Source organism: Zalophus californianus, chromosome 8 (genome assembly GCF_009762305.2).
Source record: "Zalophus californianus isolate mZalCal1 chromosome 8, mZalCal1.pri.v2, whole genome shotgun sequence".
Taxonomy (NCBI): Eukaryota; Metazoa; Chordata; class Mammalia; order Carnivora; family Otariidae; genus Zalophus; species Zalophus californianus.
Window position 1 is genome coordinate 94,111,901 of NC_045602.1, and position 11,026 is coordinate 94,122,926.

Sequence of the window (11,026 nt, forward strand, 5' to 3'; positions counted from 1 at the left end):
TCCTGGCAGGACAGGCAAGTGTTTATTTTTTTAATTTTTTTAAAATTTAATTTAATTTTATTATGTTATATTAGTCACCATACAATACATCATTTGTTTTTGATGTGGTGATCCACGATTCATTGTTTTCATATAACACCCAGTGTTCCATGCAGCACATGCCGTCCTTAATACCTATCACTGGGCCAACCCATCCCCCCACCCCTCTCCCCTCCAAAACCCTCAGTCTGTTTCTCGGAGTCCATAGTCTCTCATGGTGCATCTCTCCCTCCGATTTCCCCCCCTTCATTTTTCCCTTCCTTCTCCTGATGTCCTCCATGTTATTCCTTATGTTCCACAAATAAGTGAAACCATATGATAATTGACTTTCTCTGCTTGACTAAACTGGCTGTCTGTTTTTTCTTGCCTTATTTAATGGAGACACAAAATGAAAGTCTTTTCTGCTCTCTTTCTAGCTTCATAGGGCATATGACCTTGAACTTGCACAAAGCATCTGAAGACTGAAGCACCAAGTCATTGAACAGAAGCTCCATACCTCAATCTCCCACTCAAGAAGCTACTCAGAAACACTCCACTTGTTTCTGGGGGAGCCTACATGCTGGTACAAGCTGCCAGTGTGGAGAGAGGATGTCTCAAGTTATCTTTTTTACAAACCTACAGAATATGCCATGTTGGGGCAGGATGTTTTCTTGCATTTATAAGAACAATTCTTTCTTCTCCTCCTCCTTCGTCTAGCAGTGGTTCCTAATTTTTTGTCTGTCATGGATTCATTTTGATAACCTCCTAAAGTTTGGAGCTCTCTCCCTAGAGACCATGCCTGGAATACACATGCAGAGCATGTTGCAGGCTCCATGATGCCCAATCTTGGATCTCACAAGCCCCAGGTGAAGAGCCCCTGCTCTTTGTCATAACTGTTGGGAGATAGGGTACTTCTATCAACCTGGTCAAGGGAAGATGCCTAGAGACAGCATATAGGCCACATTACCCTGCAAATTTCACCCTACCGGTTGTGATAGAGACCTTCTCAGATCAAAGATGGTACTTCCGGATTAAAGGGGGAAATGCAAACTTGATTATGGGGTGGCTATCTGGAGCAAGAAAGAATTTCAAACAGGAAGGAAACCTCTTAGAACCCTTCACAATTTCATTGTCTAGGACACTGCTTTTTCTTTTTCTTTGTCTTTGTGAACATACATGACACCATTTGTCTGGATGCTTCCTGCATTATACAACACCTCTGCCTGCCTCGGTTCATGGCAGCCTATTCTCAGCCTGTGTAATTGTTTTGCCGATACATTTGGGCATGCGGGTCATTCTTTCCAACACAGCAAATGAACAACTCCAGTTGTGAAACAAATGAACACACACACAAACCAATAATGTTACAAACACAACTTGAAAATCAAATATCCCTCAAGGGATGCTTTTGGGAGGATGAGAGTTCTTGGAACTTTTCTGTAAAATACACCACAGTGATGGCTTTCTGTATGCTCTCCCTTGGCCCTCTCAGAAGCTCACTTGTGGAGCGTGGAGGATCCCAGTGTGAAGAGTGAGGAGCTTTCCCAGCTGGGGAGGGGCCCCCCAGGGGAAGCAGTAGCTGCCAGGCTGCAGGGGGCAGGGGTCAAGAGGGGGCGTGAAGGAGTTGGCAGGGGAAAGTATTAATGACTGTAATCATATCGGCCACTTAGTGAGTGTCCACTGTGGGCAGGCCTGCCACTCCTTCTAAAAGCTCTGTGCAGGTCAAGGAAGGGCATGGGGTGGGGCAGAGGACGGTGAGAAGCAGAGGAAGCACACGGAAGAGTGTTGTCCTGCAGCTCCCCCTCCTGACCTCTCGTGGGGAAAAGGAGAACTTTCAGGTATCTTCACACTGGGGAACCGGAAGCCGGCCAAAGGCCTCCAGAGCCCCACCAAGCAGGCACTGTGTCATAAGCCAGAGGATGCCAGAACATTTTTGCAGTTTGGGAAAGTAGATTCTGACCAGTTCCGTGATATCTTTGAAATGTCACAATCAGAAGTCTAAAACCTTGTTAAATTTCAGACTTCATGCTGCTGGAATATTATCTTAATACTTTACTGTCAAATCCTGTGAGGTCTGGGAGTATAATAAGGAAGTGACAACCAAACATGGGGAGTGCTAAGGCCAGCCTTGCTTTGGGGGAGCCACTTAGCCAACCGGGAAGAAGAGCACATGCGCGTCCCCACACAACACAGCGTCACTGGGGATGTGCCTGTACCTTTCCATCCAAAGTCCAGGGGCCCCGGGATTCCTCACACTCCATGTGGCCTGGAAACCTTGGTAAAATGATCCAAATACCAGTAGATGATGTTTTCTTCTGGTGGGAAGGAAGCTCAAGAGATACTATGTTTAAACATGTATTTAAATGCACAACAGGGGCACCTGGGTGGCTCAGCCCGTTAAGCGTCTGCCGGCTGCCTTCGGCTCACGTGGGATCAAGCCCCACATCAGGCTCCTTGCTCAACGGGGAGTCTGCTTCTCCCTCTGCCTGCCGCTCCCCCTGCTTGTACTCTCTCTCTGTCAAATAAATAAATAAAATCTTAAAAAAATATAAATGCACAGCAAATGCTCCATTGAATCAAGATAAAACACTTGAAAGAGAATCCCATAAAATGGCAGAGGACGGAGGCACATTTCTGTTCATCGTAAGCCAGAAATGAAATATGATTTTTTCAATCTTTAATGTGCAAAATGTACATGAAATGTAAGCTGTAACACACACATCCTCGCAGTCTTCTGAATCCTCCATTCCATTAGGAAACATCCCGTCCCTTCCCTCCCCTAACACATGACACTGAGTGGGGTGTAAGTGTGCATGCTCCTTAGCTGATGACTTGGCAGTTTCCAAGGAATGTATTTTCCTCCCCAGGTAGAGTAAGCTGCTCAGACATAGGTGATCTCTTTTGTCTTTTCTTACAGCTTTAGCAGCATCAGGCATTGTCTTTCATCTGTTGTAATATACTTTCCTCTATAGTAATACATTCTTGTAAGACTTGTTTTATTCAAAGGCCACAGCGTTCCAGATGTGGCACTTCGTACACTATACCCTTCCTGCCAGTGAGTTCAAAGGGGGAAAAAAATGAAAGTTTGGGACTATGGACCCTGCCAGGGTTATGCATTTCCCTTTCACTCAAGGGAGATGAGTCTGGAATCAGGAAAGCAGAGCTCCATTCTCAGGTCTAGCCTTTACATGTCATGGGATCTTAAGCTTCAGCTTCCCCATCTGCAAGATGGAAATTTTGGTCACTGTCCTATGTACCTCTGTGCATAAGTAATCTCATGTGAAGAGTGCTCTGTGTATCATGACACTGCTCCAGTAGAAATACTGGAGAGAAGCGTGTTATCCTATGGGTATAGTTCATCAGGGCAATGTGCTCAGGCATCATCCAATGTTTATTTACCAAGAAGAATGGAGTGCCCTGAGCTTTCACAGCCTTATAGATTTGAATGAGGTGTTATCTACCTTGTATGTCATGGCCTCTTAGTGTGGTAAAGTGATTTTAGGTCCTGAAAAGGAATCACTGAAACCCAGAGAGGAGACGGCAAAGTGCCAACTGGAAGGTGGGGGTCAGTGTCTGGACTGCAGGCAGAGAGCAATCAGGCAGAACTGGACTTTCACCCAGGAAGGACTTGGACATGAAGCTGGAATTTAGGTCTATTCCCAAGATTGGATCAACAGCAAGAAAGGAGACCCAGGCAGGGGACAGTGCAGGTGCCCTGAATCTATCACTTAGAGGTTCTTGTCTCTGAGTTTAACTGGAATTGATGTGGCTTTGAAGGCCAGGGTCCGAAGGGGGTGGGTAACTTAAAGACAGAGCTCAGGTTATTAAGGCAGGTAGTATACTGCCTCCCATAGGGTTTGGTCTGGGACCTAAGGCAGGCCTGGGTAGGTTGAGAGGTAGATTTATTTAAAAAGCTTGAGACAGATTTCTGACAAGTGATGTTAACAAGGAATGGTCTACTAGAAACTTCCAAACGACGGTTAATTCCCAAGAGGATGCAATGATTTAAAGATCACTAGACCACAGAAACTGAACTGTAGCCTTATATTGTAAAATCTTTGATTTTGAGCTCCCAGCAAGTTAAAGATGTTATCACTGGCAAGGAAAACATATTCGTTTATTTCACTTGCATATGAATGTACTTGTGCCAATTAAAGTTAGTTTTATAGCTAGTGGTATGGAGAGGACTGTATACCCATCAACTGGAGCTATTCCCCATAGCAAGGTTCTGGGTAAAGAAATTTCTTGCCAGAACTGGTCAGCCACTTCATTCTTCTGCTGCTTAACAAAGCATCCCTAACTTAGTGGAGACCAGAGCAATGGCGGGGGGCGGATACCTGAACCAACAATCCCATGTCCTCCAGCAGGTTACCTCAGGCTTGTTCATGCAGAGGTAAGGTAGGATTCTAAGATGCATAAAGGAGGCATGCAAGACTCCTTGAGATCACACCATTGCTCTGCCACATTTTATGGGCCAAAGCAAGTCACAAGAGTAGTCGGAGTCAAGGGGTGGGAAAATAGACTCTGCTTTTTGGTGGGAGGAGCAACAGAGTCACATTGAAAGAGGCATAGATACAGGCAGCAATTTACCAGAGCCTCAACCCCCAATGTATCCCAAGCTCTGGTTCAGACTTTGGGCCCTGCTCTTACCCTGTAATGAAGAGCTTGACCTTAATCCCCAGAAGGCATCTCTCCTACCTTCCCGAGTCTTCCAGGAGTTGGGTTGGAACCTTCTGGCTCAATTGACCTTCTTGTGGCATTCACTGGGTCACCGGCCTCTGCAGGAGGACTTCCAGCTCTCTGGAGGTTTTATTCTCCTGGAAGAGGAAACCATGGACTGGAGGGGCCATATATTTCCCCAATGCCACAGGAGTGGTCAGTACTGATGGGACCAGCCTCACAGCCCAGTGCCCTCTCTCTGCCCTCTGCTGTGTTGTCTTGTGTAAAAACTTCGTGCCTGAGTGTAAGATAATATGGAAAGTGCCTATCTGTCCCAAGGTCTGTCTGTGCCTTCAGGAAATCATTTTGGGAGGAAAAAATGATAGGATATGCTAGTTAATTTTATGTGTCAACGTGGCTGGGCCACAGTACACAGATATTTGGTCAAACATTATTCTGGCTGTTTCTCAGAATGCATTTTTGGGGGGCGCCTGGGTGGCTCAGTTGTTAAGCGTCTGCCTTTGGCTCAGATCATGATCCCAGGGTCCTGGGATCGAGCCCCGTGTCGGGCTCCCTGCTCCGCGGGAAGCCTGCTTCTCCCTCTCCCACTCCCCCTGCTTGTGTTCCTTCTCTCGCTGTGTCTCTCTCTGTCAAATAAATAAATAAAATCTTTAAAAAAAAAAAAGAATGTATTTTTGGGATGAGATTTACATATAAATCAGTGGACTTTGAGTCAAGAACATTGTCCTCCATAATGTGGGTGGGCCTCATCTAATCAACTGAGGGTTTTAAAAGAATAAAACTCACCTCCCCAGAAAAAGAGGATTCTGCCAGCAAACTACCTTTGGACTAAATTGCAACTCTTCCCTGGGTCTCCATACTGGCCTGCACACCAGATTTTAGACATTCCAGTCTCCATAATGATGTGAGTTTATTTCTTAAAATCTCTCTCTCTCCACACACACACACACACACACACACACACACCATTGGTTCTATTTCTCTGGAGAACCCTGAGACAGGGATGAAAACACTTGGTGAAAGAACAAGCTCCATCATAACACCCCAGATTCTGAATTAAACAAGAAGTTTAACAACTGGATCTAAAAACTGGATGAACAAGCTCCACCATAACACCCCAGATTCTGAATTAAACAAGAAGTTTAACAACTGGATCTACATTTCTAGTATCCTGGGCGAAATACTACTTTTTTAGTAGGTTAGTGGGAGAAGAAACAAAAAATGTGCACAAGCAAGGAAGAAGAGCAGAAGAAAACATTTGTAAATTCTATTCTCATATATTATTCCAGTTCAATAACTGAAGTGAGTTGAAGCTAAGGGACCACATTTTACATTGATAGTCATGCTGATATGACCTATTTATACTTTCATTTTTATTTCCATGACTTTGTTTGTTACTTTATTACCAGAATGATTGTTTAAATAGGATTTCTTATGACATTTTCCCTGAAGGACTCAGTCTTTTTTTTTAATTTTTTATTGTTATGTTAATCACCATACATTACATCATTAGTTCTTGATGTAGTGTTCCATGATTCATTGTTTGTGCATAACACCCAGTGCTCCACGCAGAATGTGCCCTCTTTAATACCCATCACCAGGCTAACCCATCCCCCCATCCCCCTCCCCTCTAGAACCCTCAGTTTGTTTTTCAGAGTCCATCGTCTCTAATGGTTCGTCTCCCCCTCCGACTTACTCCCCTTCATTCTTCCCCTCCTGCTATCTTCTTCTTTTTCTTTTTTCTTAACATATGTTGCATTATTTGTTTCAGAAGTACAGATCTGTGATTCGACAGTCTTGCACAATTCACAGAGCTCACCATAGCACATACCCTCTCCAATGTCTATCACCCAGCCACCCCATCCCTCCCACCCCCCACCACTCCAGCAACACTCAGTTTGTTTCCTGAGATTAAGAATTCCTCATATCAGTGAGGTCATATAATACATGTCTTTCTCTGATTGACTTATTTCACTCAGCATAACACCCTCCAGTTCCAAGGGACTCAGTCTTTTACTTACATCTAAGTCAGGTGTTTTGCCAAGAACAGGGAGTCGAAGAAGAATATTTTAAAAAATAAGATGACCTTATTTTCATGTAAACCATCTGGGAATCCAAGATTTAGAAACAAAAATTTAAAAAACAATAAAAAACAAAAAACAATAATGTAAACTGCCTTTACGTTGAAGATTTTTTTTCCCCATTGGGTTGTAATACGATTTCCATAAAACTTTGAGCTGAAGCAAAGAACAAGGGAGGGAGGGGGGAAGAAGCCAGAATGAGCCAAAAGCAGAACCCACCAGGTTTAACCCAATGAGCTACCTAAGTCCAGTGAAGTGAAGGAACTCGGGGAGGCCACCCTGGTGACCTCAGGCCTTCTGAGCCGGGCATCTCCACTAGCTGCTCTGCGGGGTGGCCCTTTCCAGCCCCTAGAGCCTTGTGCATAACATGACTCTCGAACCCCTTATCAGAAGGCCTTCTGCATGGATGACTAAAAGTCCTTTTAATTCAAAAGCTCTCCAGAAGTAATAAACCTGGAGTATCTTACCCCAAAAGCCTAATGGCTGGAAAGGAGATATGTTTATTTTCTGGTCCACACTGCCACCTGCTGGTTCAGCCATCTCTCTACATTAGACATCTGCTGTTTCCTTCCTGTGGATCCAGTCATTTATACCTTCCTGGAGAATTCATGTATTAGAAGTGTTACCTTACCATATTTCCAATAACATTAAGGGAAGCACTTGATAAGCCAATCCATGGAACTCAAGTTACTGACATTGACTGTGGACATGAAGCAAAATAAGAGTCAAGAAGCTAAAAATATAAATAGGTGACTCTGCACATCCCAAGTCTCATTTGGATAATTAATACCTACACTTGTTGGTTGTGTGATTGCCCAGTAATTATAGTTTAAGTTAAACAGGTAAATCTGATGGGTACGTATTTGTTTGTGGACGGGGTTAACAACACCTGCTGATGAAGCATCTTCTCGTCATTCCTTTGGAACTCCATGGTAATTAGTGGGCTGTTAAGGGGTTTTTATATATGCAAATATATCTTTAACACGGAAATATCTCTGGATGACAGACAACAGGTTCAGGAGAAGCAGCGGTTTTTCATTAGCACGGACTACTTCAGGGACATCAGTTAATACGGGTAGCCAGGAAACTGTCAACTTCTGTTTGGAAAGCCATTACAGAGGGTTTTTGAATAATTTGCTTATTTAGCTGTCAAATACATAATGAATTTGCAAAGTCCTTCAGAGGTTAATAATTCTTGTTCTCCCCCTTTTAGCCTTAATTTTCCCCTCTCTTCTCCTCAACTCTCACCACTAAATAAATAAAGGAGAAGAAACTAAGGAGGGGTTAGGGGATGGAAAAAGAGTGAAAAGGAGAAGAGAAAAAAAAACAAACAGATGTGAAGTTCCCAGGGGTAACTATCACAGAGTTGCATACATCTAAGTGAAATCCCTAGCCCCCCAATAATATATTCGGATGGGGGTGGGGCTTGGAGACCCCTGTGTTTACTCTTTCAAGAAACACGCCTATACAGGAAATGTTTTCAATGAACACAGAGCTTCCATTATTCTCTGGTGAATAAATAGCATGTGTAAAGCTAAGTGCATCTTGGGGGGCAGGGGAGGAAGGGGTGGGCGGTTGACTGAGTCACAGGCTCTCAAATGATCAAACACCAGATCTTCAGAGGGACAACTTGTTCTTCATCAGCTGCCCTTAATTTTCCGTGCCCCAGTGATATGATAACTAACGGAGCTGGAACCTACCCTCTGCAGCCAAAGGGACCAAGATCCTTCTCCACTTAGTGCTAAGACGATCAACAGGCCACTGGCAGGTTCTGAAAGAAGCATGACCTTAGCTGAGGCCATGTCCTGCTGTCCCGAACTCACAGCTCCTTTGGACAGAGGAATGTGGTGTGCAGGAGATGGGCATGAGGCTTCGGGGCCCTAGATTCTGCTCCTGGCCCTGACGTGAGCAGTATGCGACTTGGCACCAGCCCCGTGTGCATACCACGTGGCTGGAATTATTACTGCGTCCCCTGCTCTTAAACAGAGAATGAAGTCACTGAAGTAGCTTCACCACTTTCTAAATGCCTGGAGCTTATCAAGAGGACCCTTTAAAAATCCTTCTTCTTCTCCTCCAGATAAAAGAAATGTATAAGCATGGAAAAAGAAAGGAGAGCAGTGAGGAGATAAAAAGCAGAGAAAAGAAGAGGAAGCATAATGATCATCCCTCCAGTGCCCCTTCCAGGGGTAGCACCTCAGCCCTCTTCCCTCATCACTACCTTGCTTTTGAAAAAGAGCTGCCTCTTGCTCTCAGTTGGTTCACTTTCTGGTCTCACCGTAACCCACCCCTTCTCCCAGACCTTGCACGCCATGCGGCTCAATCCGATGGACATTCTGCAAACCTTGCTCTTCACTTTCCAGCTGCATCTCCCCTTGGCTGCTGAGGCCCCACATACCCCTAGTTTCCTCTTGCTTCTCCGACCACCTCTTCATCCTTATTTGGAAGACTCGTCCTTGTCCACCTGGCCATAATCTGGTGGACCCTTTTCTTCCCACTGGACAATCTCCCCTTTGGCCTGAAGTTCCAATCCTGTCTGTTATTAGAATTGCCTGGGGGCTTTTAAAATCTACTTATCTCTGGTAAATCAAAATTTCTAAAGAAGGGTTCTAGGGAACTCAATATTTTAAAAAAATTCCCAGGGGATTCTTACGTTCGGCCAGGATGAACGCCTGGACCCTTCCCCACTTACACTAAGATCATCGGCAGGCCACTGTCAGTTTCTGAAATTAGCACAACTTCAGCAGTGACCTTTCCCTGGGGTCCAAAGCTGACTGCTCCTTTGGACAGGGACGCTAGTTCTTAAACTTGGCTACCCAAGTGGAATCACTTGTCGAGTCGTAAGAGCTTCTGATGGCTGGATCTGAAGTGTCAGCTTTGGGAGGTCTCCTGGGATGTAGGACTTTCAGAGTAAATCTGGGAAAGTTCTAGATAGCCCTGGGCAAGCTTTGGATCCTGGCCCCAGAGATTCTAATGTAATGATACACAACCGGCATTGGGAATTTAGAAAGCTCGCCAGGTAAGTTTAGTGTGAAACAAAGTTTGAGCTTTCCTGTGCATCAGAATCCCCTTGGGAGGCATGTTAAAATACAAATGGTTGGCCTCACCTAGCCGTTTCTGACTCTGTGGGTCCGGAATGGGGCAGGGATTTGCATTTCTAACACATTTCCAGATGCCGCTGCTATTCCTGTCCAGAGATCGCACTTGGGGACTCCCATCCCTGACTTCAGCTCAAGTTACCATCCTCACAGTAACAAAGGCAATGTGCATCTCTGGCCCAGCCCTCCTTCCAGCTGCTCACTCATGTGACCAGCTGTGCGTTTATTTAACTTCTCTACTGGGTGATTTCAAGGCACCTCAAATTCAAAATGACCACAGTGGAATTCATGATCGTCTTCCCCAATCCTGTTCTTTTTTTAAGATTTATTTATTGATTTATTTGGGGGGCAGTGAGGGGCAGAGGGAGAGAGAATCCTCAAGCAGACTCCCTGCTGAGCGTGGAGCCCAGTGCAGTGTTAGATCCCAGGACCCTGAGATCATGACCTGAGTTGAAATCCAACTGAGCCACCCAGGTGCCCTTCCCAAGCCTGGATTCTTCTGATGGTCCCCATCTGCCATAACTCAGAAAACTGGGTGGCAGTTTTCTGGACCCAAAATCTCCCTCTGTCCATCCCCAGACCTGAGTCACCACCAACTTTTTGTTGGTTTTGTTACTTCTGGGCATCTTGGGTTCTATATATTTCTCTCCCTCCATCACACCGGCCCCTGGTCTAAGCCCCACCATGGCCTTCTTTCTTGCAGAGCACTGTCTCTCCTGACTCACCACCCCCACAGTGGCCCCTCCACTCTGCTGTCCGTGGTGTCTTTCCTGCACTCAAATCGGATGGCAGCTGCCCTGGCTCAGATCCTTCAGCAGTGTGCATGCCTGGCTTGGACCCTGCCTCCCTAGGCCGGCTCCTCCCATCCTCTCCCTTCCCAGGCACACTGTCGCTTCTCAGACCCTTTCCTGTCCCTGCCCCCCGCCCCCAGAGCCCATGCTCACTGTTCTTCATGCCCACATACACACTCCTCCACTTTACTAGGTCATTACTGGGTCCCGCCCTTGTCACCATCCTGTCTGTGCTCTCTGTCCCTGCACAGCTGCCCAGGTGTGGCCATGGTACCACCCAAGGGAGACCTGTTGGGACCATGACTCCCACTGATCTCTCATAAATCACCATGACCTCCCCGAGACCTTCATGGCCTCCCCC